Source organism: Tupaia chinensis, unplaced genomic scaffold (assembly GCF_000334495.1).
Source record: "Tupaia chinensis unplaced genomic scaffold, TupChi_1.0 Scaffold000010_1, whole genome shotgun sequence".
NCBI classification, from domain to species: domain Eukaryota; kingdom Metazoa; phylum Chordata; class Mammalia; order Scandentia; family Tupaiidae; genus Tupaia; species Tupaia belangeri.
This window is the reverse complement of record NW_006159440.1, coordinates 3,672,787-3,683,812: the sequence shown is the minus strand read 5'-3', so window position 1 is coordinate 3,683,812 and position 11,026 is coordinate 3,672,787. Positions and strand designations below refer to the sequence as shown.

The 11,026-nt window shown below is 37.1% G+C and overlaps 1 pseudogene; it reads right to left on the bottom strand.

Annotated features, from left to right (window-relative positions):
• Positions 1 to 9,779: 9,779 nt before the first annotated feature.
• Positions 9,780 to 10,364, bottom strand: LOC102499214 (60S ribosomal protein L12-like; annotated as a pseudogene).
• Between the last annotated feature and the right edge of the window lie 662 nt (positions 10,365 to 11,026).

Below are 11,026 nucleotides of genomic sequence, written 5' to 3'. Positions count from 1 at the left end.
ACCAGTTCTTTTATAGTCTTTGCTGCTAATCCATCACCTGGACCCCTTAGTGGTGGTTTTATTGACCACTCTTTCATTGGGACATCAATCACATATCATATAACCCATATTATTTTGTTGAAAATACATGTTTTAAATAATATTGTAGCTTTCTAAATTCTGATTTTTTCCTTGAACATTTTTGTTTTTGCTTTTTCTGTTTCTTTCTTTACTCATTTATTTTATTTTAAAAATAACTTATTTTTACTTACTCTACAGATCCTTTCTCCTCTGTGTTGTGCAGTGACTATATTATTATTGTAATTAGTATCACGATGATACTTCTAATTTAGTTTAACTTTCTAGATGTTTTCACTTTTTTGTGATAAGTCAATGATACTCACTGTGAGTTGTGGTATGTTAAAATACCTTAAGAAATAAGTTTCCACCTTCTGTTGATAGATTGGTTTGTAAGTTTGAAAGTGCATTTGAAGTTTGGGCAATTTTTAAGCTTATCTAAGCCTTTTAGTTTTATTTGGTTCTCTCAAATTTCTCCTATATTTGTCTACCTTTACAGCCTGAGATTTATGAAAAGTTTATAAAGACCTTCTGTAGTTCTATCAATTTCAAGATCTCCTGGTTAAATTTCTGGCTACTTATTTAGTCTATTGTATGATCTAGCTGGAACTCAAATCAGACACAGGGAGCATCAGGTTTCCCTCATCCATCATCTAGTGAGTTTGCTACTTACACTAACAGTGTCTCTGATTGTGGGTGCTCCACCTTCAGCTCCAGACTGAGTCAGCTCCCTTCGGCCACTTTACCTCTGATGTTTTTTCCCAACCATGACCCAGTAGTATCACTGTGCTGTTCAAATTGATATGGGTGGTTGTAGAAGCCCCAAACATTAATGTGACAGATATCCACAGGTCTTACCTGAAGTTCAGCAGTTTTCTTGTTCATTTTAATGCATAAACACTTCTCATTTTGTTGCTTGCCTTTAGTTAAGTCCCAGATATCTGATACGTTTGTTTTGGAAACTTCTGTCCAGTTTTCAGATGTTTGGTAGGAAGAAGATTTGTCAAAAGTTTTATCCCTTTTTATCCCTTTAAAAGTTTTATCCTTTTTTTCTATGTTATTTTTGTCTATTATTGAGTTCTTCATTTTTTCCATTTATTATTATTACCATTGTTGTTCTTCATACTATTAATATAGCTATTGTTTGTTTAGGTTTCTTTGCATCACAACCAATTATTTTCATCATTACTTTTTGAATGTCAAAGTATATATGTTCTGAATTTTTTTCTTTTTTCCTTAAATACAGCCATTACAAACCTACACACAAGACAGATCACTAATCCTGAGAAGTTTGTTTATGGATTTTCAACTTCTATTAAAATATGGATTCTCCCACTAGAGGCATCCCTGCAAAGCGAAGCCACAGAATCATCTTCCCCTCTAAGTACCAGTCTCTTTTATGATCTCAGAAAAATCAGAAGCAATGCTTCAATTGGTCTAGATTAGGGATCACCACCTAGTCTCTAGTGGTCACTGATGTATTTCATGTGGCACGGGTAGTAACATTTTTATAAATACATCTAAGTGTTTGAGACTGTAAGATTGAAAACATCCACACCAATCTCATAACCAGCCAGATTCCTGCATGTACTTGATCCGCTTGGTGCCTTTGGTAATCAGATTTCGAAGCACCTAGATAGGCCAGTGTTGGCTAGTTGTGGACACCTCATAGCCTTGTGGAGATTTTAGCAAATGTGTGAGCATGCTCCGGCATTAATAATGGCTACTGGTATTTCTTACATTCAGTGAGAGGCTGGGTGTAATAAATACTCTGCAGTGTAGGCAGCAATCTGGATAGCAAAGTCTCACTTCTTGGAAACATCTCTACAGTTATCCCCAGATAGATGGAAAAGGTACATGTGTTTGTCTGAGGTAAAAATTTAGCTCCATGGTAAACATAAATAACTCTCGGTATTCTTTTATATTCTTCAAACAGAAAATTTCAACCTGAAAAAAATCAGAATTCTCTGAAATTTTTTGTATACTCTACACAGAAGAATACTTTTTATATTGTTTTTATGTCCACCTATAGGAATTAAAGCGTGAATTGAGAAAGAAGTACTTTGTTTTGCTCAGAACATTACCAAAAGCTGGTTGCCACTTTGGTAAATCATGGGCTGATTCATGGCTTTTATTAATAAATGACTAATGCAACATGCATATAATAAGCCATACTCATAGTTGCATTAAGGGCTATTACATAAACAAAAGCATGTATTTCATTTCATTAGCATAATATGTTTTGTCATTAATACACATATTATTTTAATTGTAAATCAATTTCTTTTTATTTCTTATTTATAATACAATAAGAACACTATATCAAATTAAAAATTTATGTGTAGGTAGTTTTCATCACCTATGAATTCATTTCTGAATAACTGGAATGTTATGTATTCATCATAATGTAGGATATATTAGATCTAAATAGGTTGAGAATAAAGTCATACCTCTTCTGATACACATTTCTTTTGTTTCCAAAGTGTCCGACAACTTGAGGGCAGGGCTAAGGGGAAAAGTCAGGTTGGAGTCACACATATATATACTTATTCTATTTTTCTCATTAGGAAGTGGATCCATAAATTTAAAAACACATAGGTCTAAGCTCAATTTCTATAAGAAGGCAAAAATAATCTTTTCATTTTTTAATTAAAATTCTATAATCAAAAGCAAAGATACAAACAAAAACTAACACCCCAATTTTTGATGTTAGAATAGAGGCTAGCGATAGTAGATATTAATCACATTTATTTCATAGATCAAATGACAAATAGCAAATATGTAATATTTCCCTAAAAGTTGAATGTATATTTGATAAAATATAATATCCAGTTCAGATGAAACTCTAAATAAAACAGAAGAGCATTGCCTTAAATCATACCTTACAAAAATTTAACTAAATAGAACATGGACTTAAACGTAAAATGTAGAACTATACTGAAACTATCAGAATAAGGGAAACTAGGATCTCGAGCTAGGCGATGAATTTTTATAATCAATGCCCAAAGCATGATCCTTTGAGAAAAAAGTGATAAATTGCACAATTAATAAAACTTTTGCTCTTTTGAAGAGTGTTAAGAGGATGAAAAGAACAGTTGTATAATGGGAGAAATATACTTCAATAAGTTGTTCACACTGGGGGAAGCTGAATAAAGATTAAGCGGACACTGAGTCATTATTGCAACTTCCTATGAGTCAGTAATTACTAATATCTCAGAATAAATCATGAAAAGAACATAAAGTTTCTTAAATGACAAAGCTGTCTCAACTCCTATCATACTCATTGTTGAAACACTCCCGTTGTGTTGCTGTCTAGCGGGACTCCTGTTTAATATACGGTTGGAAAAGCAATTCCATTTTGAAAATAGGCTGTGTGTTCCTTTGGATGGTGTGTTTATTTCCTTTTATGGTGCTGCATCTTTTCAGAGTTCCAGTAAAGAGCTCTTTCACATCTGGATGAATGCACTAAGTTAATGACATTTAGGGTCTAAGGAAATCTCTGCACACAATGTACCACAATTCCTCTGCCTCAGAAGGTGCTATGGGTCAGGGCCCTGAGAGGCTAACTGGAAAGAGTCCGCTTGCTAGAAAGGTCTGAGTCACCAACATGGGAGAAAATGAGATGACCCAGAATCCAAAGGCATAAATACAACCAAATTATATGAAAAAAATACTAAATTGTTTGCAAAATGATGACATTTGAATTAAACACTGAGATTTGGCATCATTAGTGCACACCAGAATATTTGAATAAATATTTTATATTTTAGATTGTTTGTTCACGATAGAGGGACAAGAGGGAAGATATTTTTTTCTTCCCTTACTGTAGTAGCATGTTAAAGGGTCTTCCTTTCACTACTCTAGACATTCAAAATTTAGCTCATATTTTACCAATGACAAGAAAGACATCTTCAAGCAAAGTAGTATTGTCTTCAGTTTGCATGTAAGATAGTAGTGCTAGCAGTTTTGGAATTATGTCCAAATAAATTTTCTTTCAAAGTAACAGAGTAAGTTTATAAAAATAAGACTAATCAGAGCTCATTGTATAGTTATAACAAAGATAAATATATTTTATGCATAATTGTATAAATGTCCTTAGACTTGTAAAAGTTTCTCAAATATAATTTTAATTTTTAATTTTTTAATTTGCCAGAGGGTGCTTGTATTCCCCAAAGTGAGAAAGAGACAGAGAGAGGGAGAGGGAGAGAGCAACCTCTCAAAGGGGCACATTCATGCCATAATCCCATCTCTATTTCTCCTCCTGTCAGGATTTCATGCACTCATGCACACACCCTAGAGTGTTTTTCAAACAGCTGGGCTAGAATCCAATGTGCAGTCAGCTCTCGGGGTTTAAGGCCTTTAATCACTAGACCATAGGTCAGGCCACAAATGGCATCTTAGTACTCTAATTTTCAGATGGTGGGAATTAAAGAAGATAAGAGAGAGGACATTTCTGTGTCCTTCAGAATATAACAAAATGATCAAGCCATGGTCTTCTTTTGGGGAATGAAAAATAAAGATTTTAGGGTCAACCTTGCCAGGATCAGAACTGGTACTAGTAAACCCTCCCACACTAAGTTTTTTGTCTTTCTCTTCATACGGATAGCCCTTAAATATTTGTCCAATATTTATTTAGTTCGGTGTATTGAGAAATACATTTTCTATTATTAACATTTTTATGCCAGTTCCAATCAGAAGTTTATTACTATACATTTTTTCTGAATTATTTCTTGGATGGCATTTCAATATTGATCTATCATCTATCTATCTATTATATATACACATTTGCAAGCTTCGCTTGTCCCTGTAATATAGCAGTACAACATGCTTTTTTTTTTTCTCCCTTACACTGTCAGCAGCCTGTGAATGACAATTTAAATGACAGTCATCTGACAGGCACATCCTGAAGTTATACACTTCCCCCAAGTATTATTCAATTTATATTTGACAGTTGTATAAGGTGTCATATATGAAAAACTTGTTAACTGATGTCCCATTTCCAATCTAGTCCATGGGTATAGGTTTGTATAGTGGGAAGCTACCACTAATTTAATCCTTAATTTCTGCCCTGTGTTGTTCTTTTTCTTTATGAATATTTACCCCTTGAAACTGCTCACTAAATAGTGAGAAAGTACACAGAAAGAATAAGATCATGAAACTGGCCATGTTGTTTTTAAAAGAAGGTTATTAACTTTGACTCCCCTGCAGGAAAGCCCTGCTGAGGCCCATGAAGTGAACACTTGAGATGGTACATAATTTGGTGAAGGTAGCTACAGAGCTGGCTACATAGCTACAAATGGTTAATTCTAGAGATTCTGAAGTTCAGAATTGTATTGTGACAAGTGGTCAGCATGCCTAATTCTCGGGAATGTGGGCGGTCTTGCCCAGCCTGCTATGAAGGGTGCCAGAGTCCTTCCTGGGGAGAATAAACCACTGCTCAGAGCATTCTCCTTCACTCAGAAATCAGCTAAATAAAGGTAGGAAACCTTACCGTACTAAAGATATCACTTCTGACCCATCCTTTGTCCCTCAAGGCCCACCATGTCTAACACTCAAGCACGTTTTTGATCAGAGCCTGAGTCTGGCAGAAAATCTGGAGCAGATAATTAGAGAAGGTTTAAGAAGCCACATGGGCTGCTACCTGCATTTCACCATGAATGATGGCAAGAAACTAAAGTAGGCCCTGAAGACAAGGCTGCTCAGGGGTCATAATTTAGCCAGCTGTAAGTTTCAGCCACCACCTCTTTTCTATCTGAAGTGTCTAATAGCCACTAAAGTTGAGTCACATGTGGTTGCTGTGAGCACTGAGAAACTTTAGCATATCCTTTCTTGGTACATATTCGAGGGCACTTCAAAAAGTTCATGAAAACAGCATTAAGGTATGAGCTTATCTTGGTGCTAAATAATGTGAACTCCATGTGTAGCTTTTTCAAAATACAGATTTTTCCATGAAGTCTTGAAGACCTCTTTCCTGCATGTAGAACAAGAGCTATGGTAAGATTTCTCTGAGAGTTTCTAGCAGTGAAATATAAAATGACACTTCATCTTACTTGGGTCTGAGGATATAGTATGAATAAGAATCAAGGAAAAGAAATCTCTTGAAGACATGTTGGTTGACATAGTCAACAGTACTAGGAAACATTAACCATATAATGTACATATACATATACATTTTGTGCTTTAAAAGTATTCTGTGATCTATGATATTAAAAGAAATAGGCAGCTTCATGTTTCAAGAGTGTGCAGCTATTTGTTGGATATTCTTGTAAACTTTTGCCAATTTTTTTTTTTCCTTTTGTGAAGGTTTCAGGCAGCTGTTAAGCAACTGCAAAATTTTAGTTATCCCTAAAACATGCTTTCTATGAGGAAAATGTTTTTCCTTTAGGGGGAAAATACAATTAAAATCATTTTATTCTTGCATTCTCCTTGGACTTATAATATTTTAGTTGTCTTCCTTTTTTATTAAAAAAGCATGCATTTTTATCAGTTGAAAAAAATGTAGCACAGAAATATTTTATTCAATGTTTGAATTGCTAATCATGTGTGGGATTTATATTAAGGTTGTAGTTCCTAAAATGGTGGGAAAAACAGCTGTGACTGTTCTTGTTGTACATTTGAGACTTCACGCTCTTAAACGAAATGCGTAGAGTGGAAGATAGCCCGTCTTTCACACGGGATACGAGAATGCCTTCTATGTTTCTTTCTATCCTGAGAAAAATTGGGCTCTTTATGTTGTTCATCACAAACACTCCCAGTTTCTGCCTCTCCTTCCCTTTCTCTTTCTCTCTTTTCTCTTCCTAACGAGGAGATAGCTCTGTGGAAAGAGCAATTAGGTGTTCCTCCATATTCTATTCTACATTAACCTGTAGAAACTGGTTGTGTAAACCGGGAGCACTTCTGGTAGATAAGCATAAAATCATTTGCAGTATGCTCTATATTTTAAAATGGAACCTATTTTCCAGGAAACATCTTAAAAAATCCCAAAGTTATTTTAATTTTATATAAAAACAGACAATAAGTAGGACAAAATAATGATATCTGCAGATTTGTTTGATTCTATTTTTGCCACTATATATGTTCAGTGGAATTCCCTGAAAATTTTTGAGCCTTGGTTTTGCTTCATTTATAAGTTAGCAATAATAACAACTGCCATGAAGATTTTCTAAAGATCGAAGAAGATAATGCGTATAAAAGTCATGTTAAAGCCTTTTTATGGTAAGAGTTAGGTACCATAAACTGCATTTGTTTTAAGTTCACAATTCAACAATTATTTGTGTATTTACAAGGTTGTACAAACATCACACACTCCCAGTTAACATTTTTAAGAAATCATTTAATTATTTATGGGGTTGTCTGGGAAGTCATGATTCACTATTGCATAGGAAAACAGAGAGAACTGTATCATGACTGTCCTGGGACCTAATATTTCTCTCATGAGTCAGAGAGAGAGAGCGTGACAAAGAACTAGCACCCCCAAAGGATTCTGATGCCACAACCTACCCCCAACCCCAGCCTGTCCTGACTTACAGGCAAGCACATACTCAGGGAGGACTCTGGATATGAACCTGGACCCTTTTCATGGGGGATTGTGTCCCACAGTGCTTTGTTTTACCAAAGTGTCACCTTTCAACCCCTGCAGTCTCCTTGAAATTAAATGACTGCTGTGGTTGCTACAAGTCTCAGATGGTGTCCTGCCTTTTTAATCACTCATTCACTCACTAATCCAGGTACAGCTAAAAGACCACATTGGTTGACCTTAAAATATGGACGGTATCTGAGAAGGCCACACCTAATCACACAAGTCCTCTAACAGAGGAGAGTTTTCTCCATCTGGTGACTAGAAGAGAGTCACAGCCCAAGACGGACTTTACATGGGAAATTCACCATTGCTGAGGTGGACGGCACTCCTGGCGCCAAAAACTGAGTAATCTTTAGGAGCTGAAAGGGATCTCCAGCCAGTGGCCAGCCGGAAAACGGAGACTTGAATTCTTCAAATAGGAATCAGACTTCAGGTACCTTGGGGAATAACAATGTAGGGTGTGCCTGCCGAAGATAGGAAGGTGAAAGAGTTGGAGGAAGGTGATGAATAAAAGGTGCTTTAAATTCAGGTAACACAAGGGGGCACTCGGTGCTTCATTCCTAAGGCAGGGCACAATCAGGTCTCAGGACTATCCCACCCAGAGGAGGGAAGGCATGTATGTTCCATGAGCTATTCTTCATGGGCCGCTCTGTAAGAATATTAACAGCCAGGCACGTCTGGCATCTCTGGAAAGTACCTTTCCAGGATTTTGAAAAACACTATAACCCGAACATTCCTAACCTGGAAACCCAAAATCCAAAATCCAAAAATTTTTGAGTGCCAATACGATGCCACCAGTGGAATATTCTACACCTAACCTCGTGTGATAGGTGCAGTCAAAATGCTGCAACATACAAATATTGTATAAAATTGCCTTCAGGCTGTGGGCAAAGCGTACATGAAACATAAATGAATTTCATATTTGGATTTGGGTCTGAACCCCAAGATATCTCATTATATATATGCAAATTTTCTAAAATCTGAAACATTTTTAAATCTAAAACATTTCTGGTCCCAAGCATTTTGGATAAAGAATATCGTGTTCAGAGAAATGCAAATATTGACAGAGAGAAGTCATAAGGGGTACATTCAGGGTTGAGAAGTGATAAGATATTGACAGTTCCTACTATAGATTTATTATACTCTTCTATTTCCATTTTTCAGGAAAACATATTGTTTAAGAAAGCCATGTTCTATGGTCATGAGAAATTACTTTTTTCTCCCACTTGTAACTCCTTCTTCTAGTTAGCTTTCCTGATATGCTGTTTTATGGGGTAGGTCGTGAAAATCCTGTTTCAACAGCTGACTCAAAGTCTTTCTTGACTATTAAGCTTCGAGGGCATGTTTACCAGATTGTTTGCCTGAAGAATTTATTCTGTTATCTAGTGTATTTGCTTGTATCTCTAACATTTGCATTCCTTTCTGATTGTTCTTGCTCTATTTCTCTCAAATGTGTAGGCTTCCTGGTTATTAAAATGAATACAGAATTTTGCTGTCTGCTCCATTCTTTGAGTGAGTATTAACCCATGGCTTGTCTGTTCTCTTTTTTCCCTTGATGTGCTTTTCTTAACCTCTTATGAGCTTTGAATATATAACCAGCTTCACTTTGCTCCAGCACACCAGAGAAAGAGAAAGTGGATACCAGGAGGGATCCTTCAGGGATCCTGTCAATAGGCAGTTGTAAAGGGGCTGATTATGATTTAAGGTTAGAATCTTAAAAAATAGTTTCCTTCTATACATATAACAAGTTGAGTCTCAAAGGTTAAAAACACAGTATAGGTATTTACTAATAAATAACAAATAAAACATCCTGTTCAGTTTGCATACTATGATAGAAGACTTTATTTTGAAAATAACCAAATTAATCCTTTTTTAAATAATCAAAGTTCAAATTCTGTTGCACAATTTGGTTTCTCCAACAAAGAAGGTGTTTTTGAGTTTGAAAACTATCTCTAGGCATGAATATATGTAGAGGAATGAACAAAGTGGTATTGTTTGCAGTACCTTCACAGTGGTATTGTTTGCAATAGTGAACATTAGAGGCAACTTAAATTGGTGTATACATGGATAATTCAATGTTATTGTCCTTGTTTTTTTCTGGTTGTCACATGACTCTTTATTGAGTTGATTTCATGTATACTTCTTAACTAGCTGGGCATTCCACTACGCCATTGTTGATGTCATCTATGATGTCATGAGGGTGATGGCCATCGACATTGCAGCCTACAGACTGGGCTGTCCCCAGTATCTTTTTAATGGTTCCAGAGAGTTCTCTGGCCAAGACCTGTGCCTCATCTGTCGAGCAATGCTGACAATCTCGTCAAAAGTGATGTTCCCACTATGTTTGATATTCTTCTGCTTCTTCCTGTCTCTTGGCGGTTCCTTGAGGGCTTTGATGATGAGCGCAGAGGCAGAAGGTACCTCTTCCATCTGGGCCTGTCTATTCTGAATGGTCAGTTTCACGGTCATCCTCAGGCCCTTCCAGTCACCGGTTGCCTTGGCGATGTCATGCCTACCGTTTTTGGAGACAGACCCAGGGGGCCAATATTGGGGGCCAGGGCAGACATGGCACTGACTTTGCCACCGGTGCACCTCAGGTGCACGACTTTGAGTTTGGGTGACATGGTGGAGGCGGCTGGTGTTGGATGAACCCGGATTTGGGACGGCTGAAGAAAGTTGCACCAAAGCCTCCTCTGAGCGGAAAGCCAAAAGAACATTATTGTCTTAACCAATCCAACAATTTCAAAGAATTATAGAAGATTTACTCATTATTATATGGTTCAGACTCTAGAAACTAATGCTTGAGTACAAAGAACATGTTGAACGATGAGTCTTGGTGGCTTCCTCCCCGGGTTCAGCACTGACTCACTGATATTGCCATCTCTTTTTTTTTTTTTGGAGAGGTTTTTCGCTATAGGGCGCGTGCGCTCGCCAGACAGACAGAGAGAGACATAGAGACAGAAAGCGAGAAATCACCCCCCAGGGGGGATGGTCACGCCGCAATCCCTTCTCCTCCATTCTCCTCTCGGGATCTTGGGCATGCACGCACACGCGCCCAGCGTGAGTTTTAAGCCACCGGGCCGGGGACACGACCCGCGGTCGACTACGTGGGAATCCAGCGACATCGCCATTACGCTAACTGCTGGTTCCCGCCATCTCTTTTTGATTCCTGACTTCATCTCTCCTGGCCTGTCTCATTTTGCATTTTTGTTACCTCTCTCTGGAAGACTTTTCCCTGGTTACTGTGTTCAGATCTGTGCTCATCAGCCTAAATGTTTTAGCATCTCCCACTCCCACACTCGATTTCCTTACCCTTTTTTCAAGCAATTACCACTTCTTCATAGTAAATTCAATTCCTGGATTATCATTAAGCCCATACACATGCCAAAA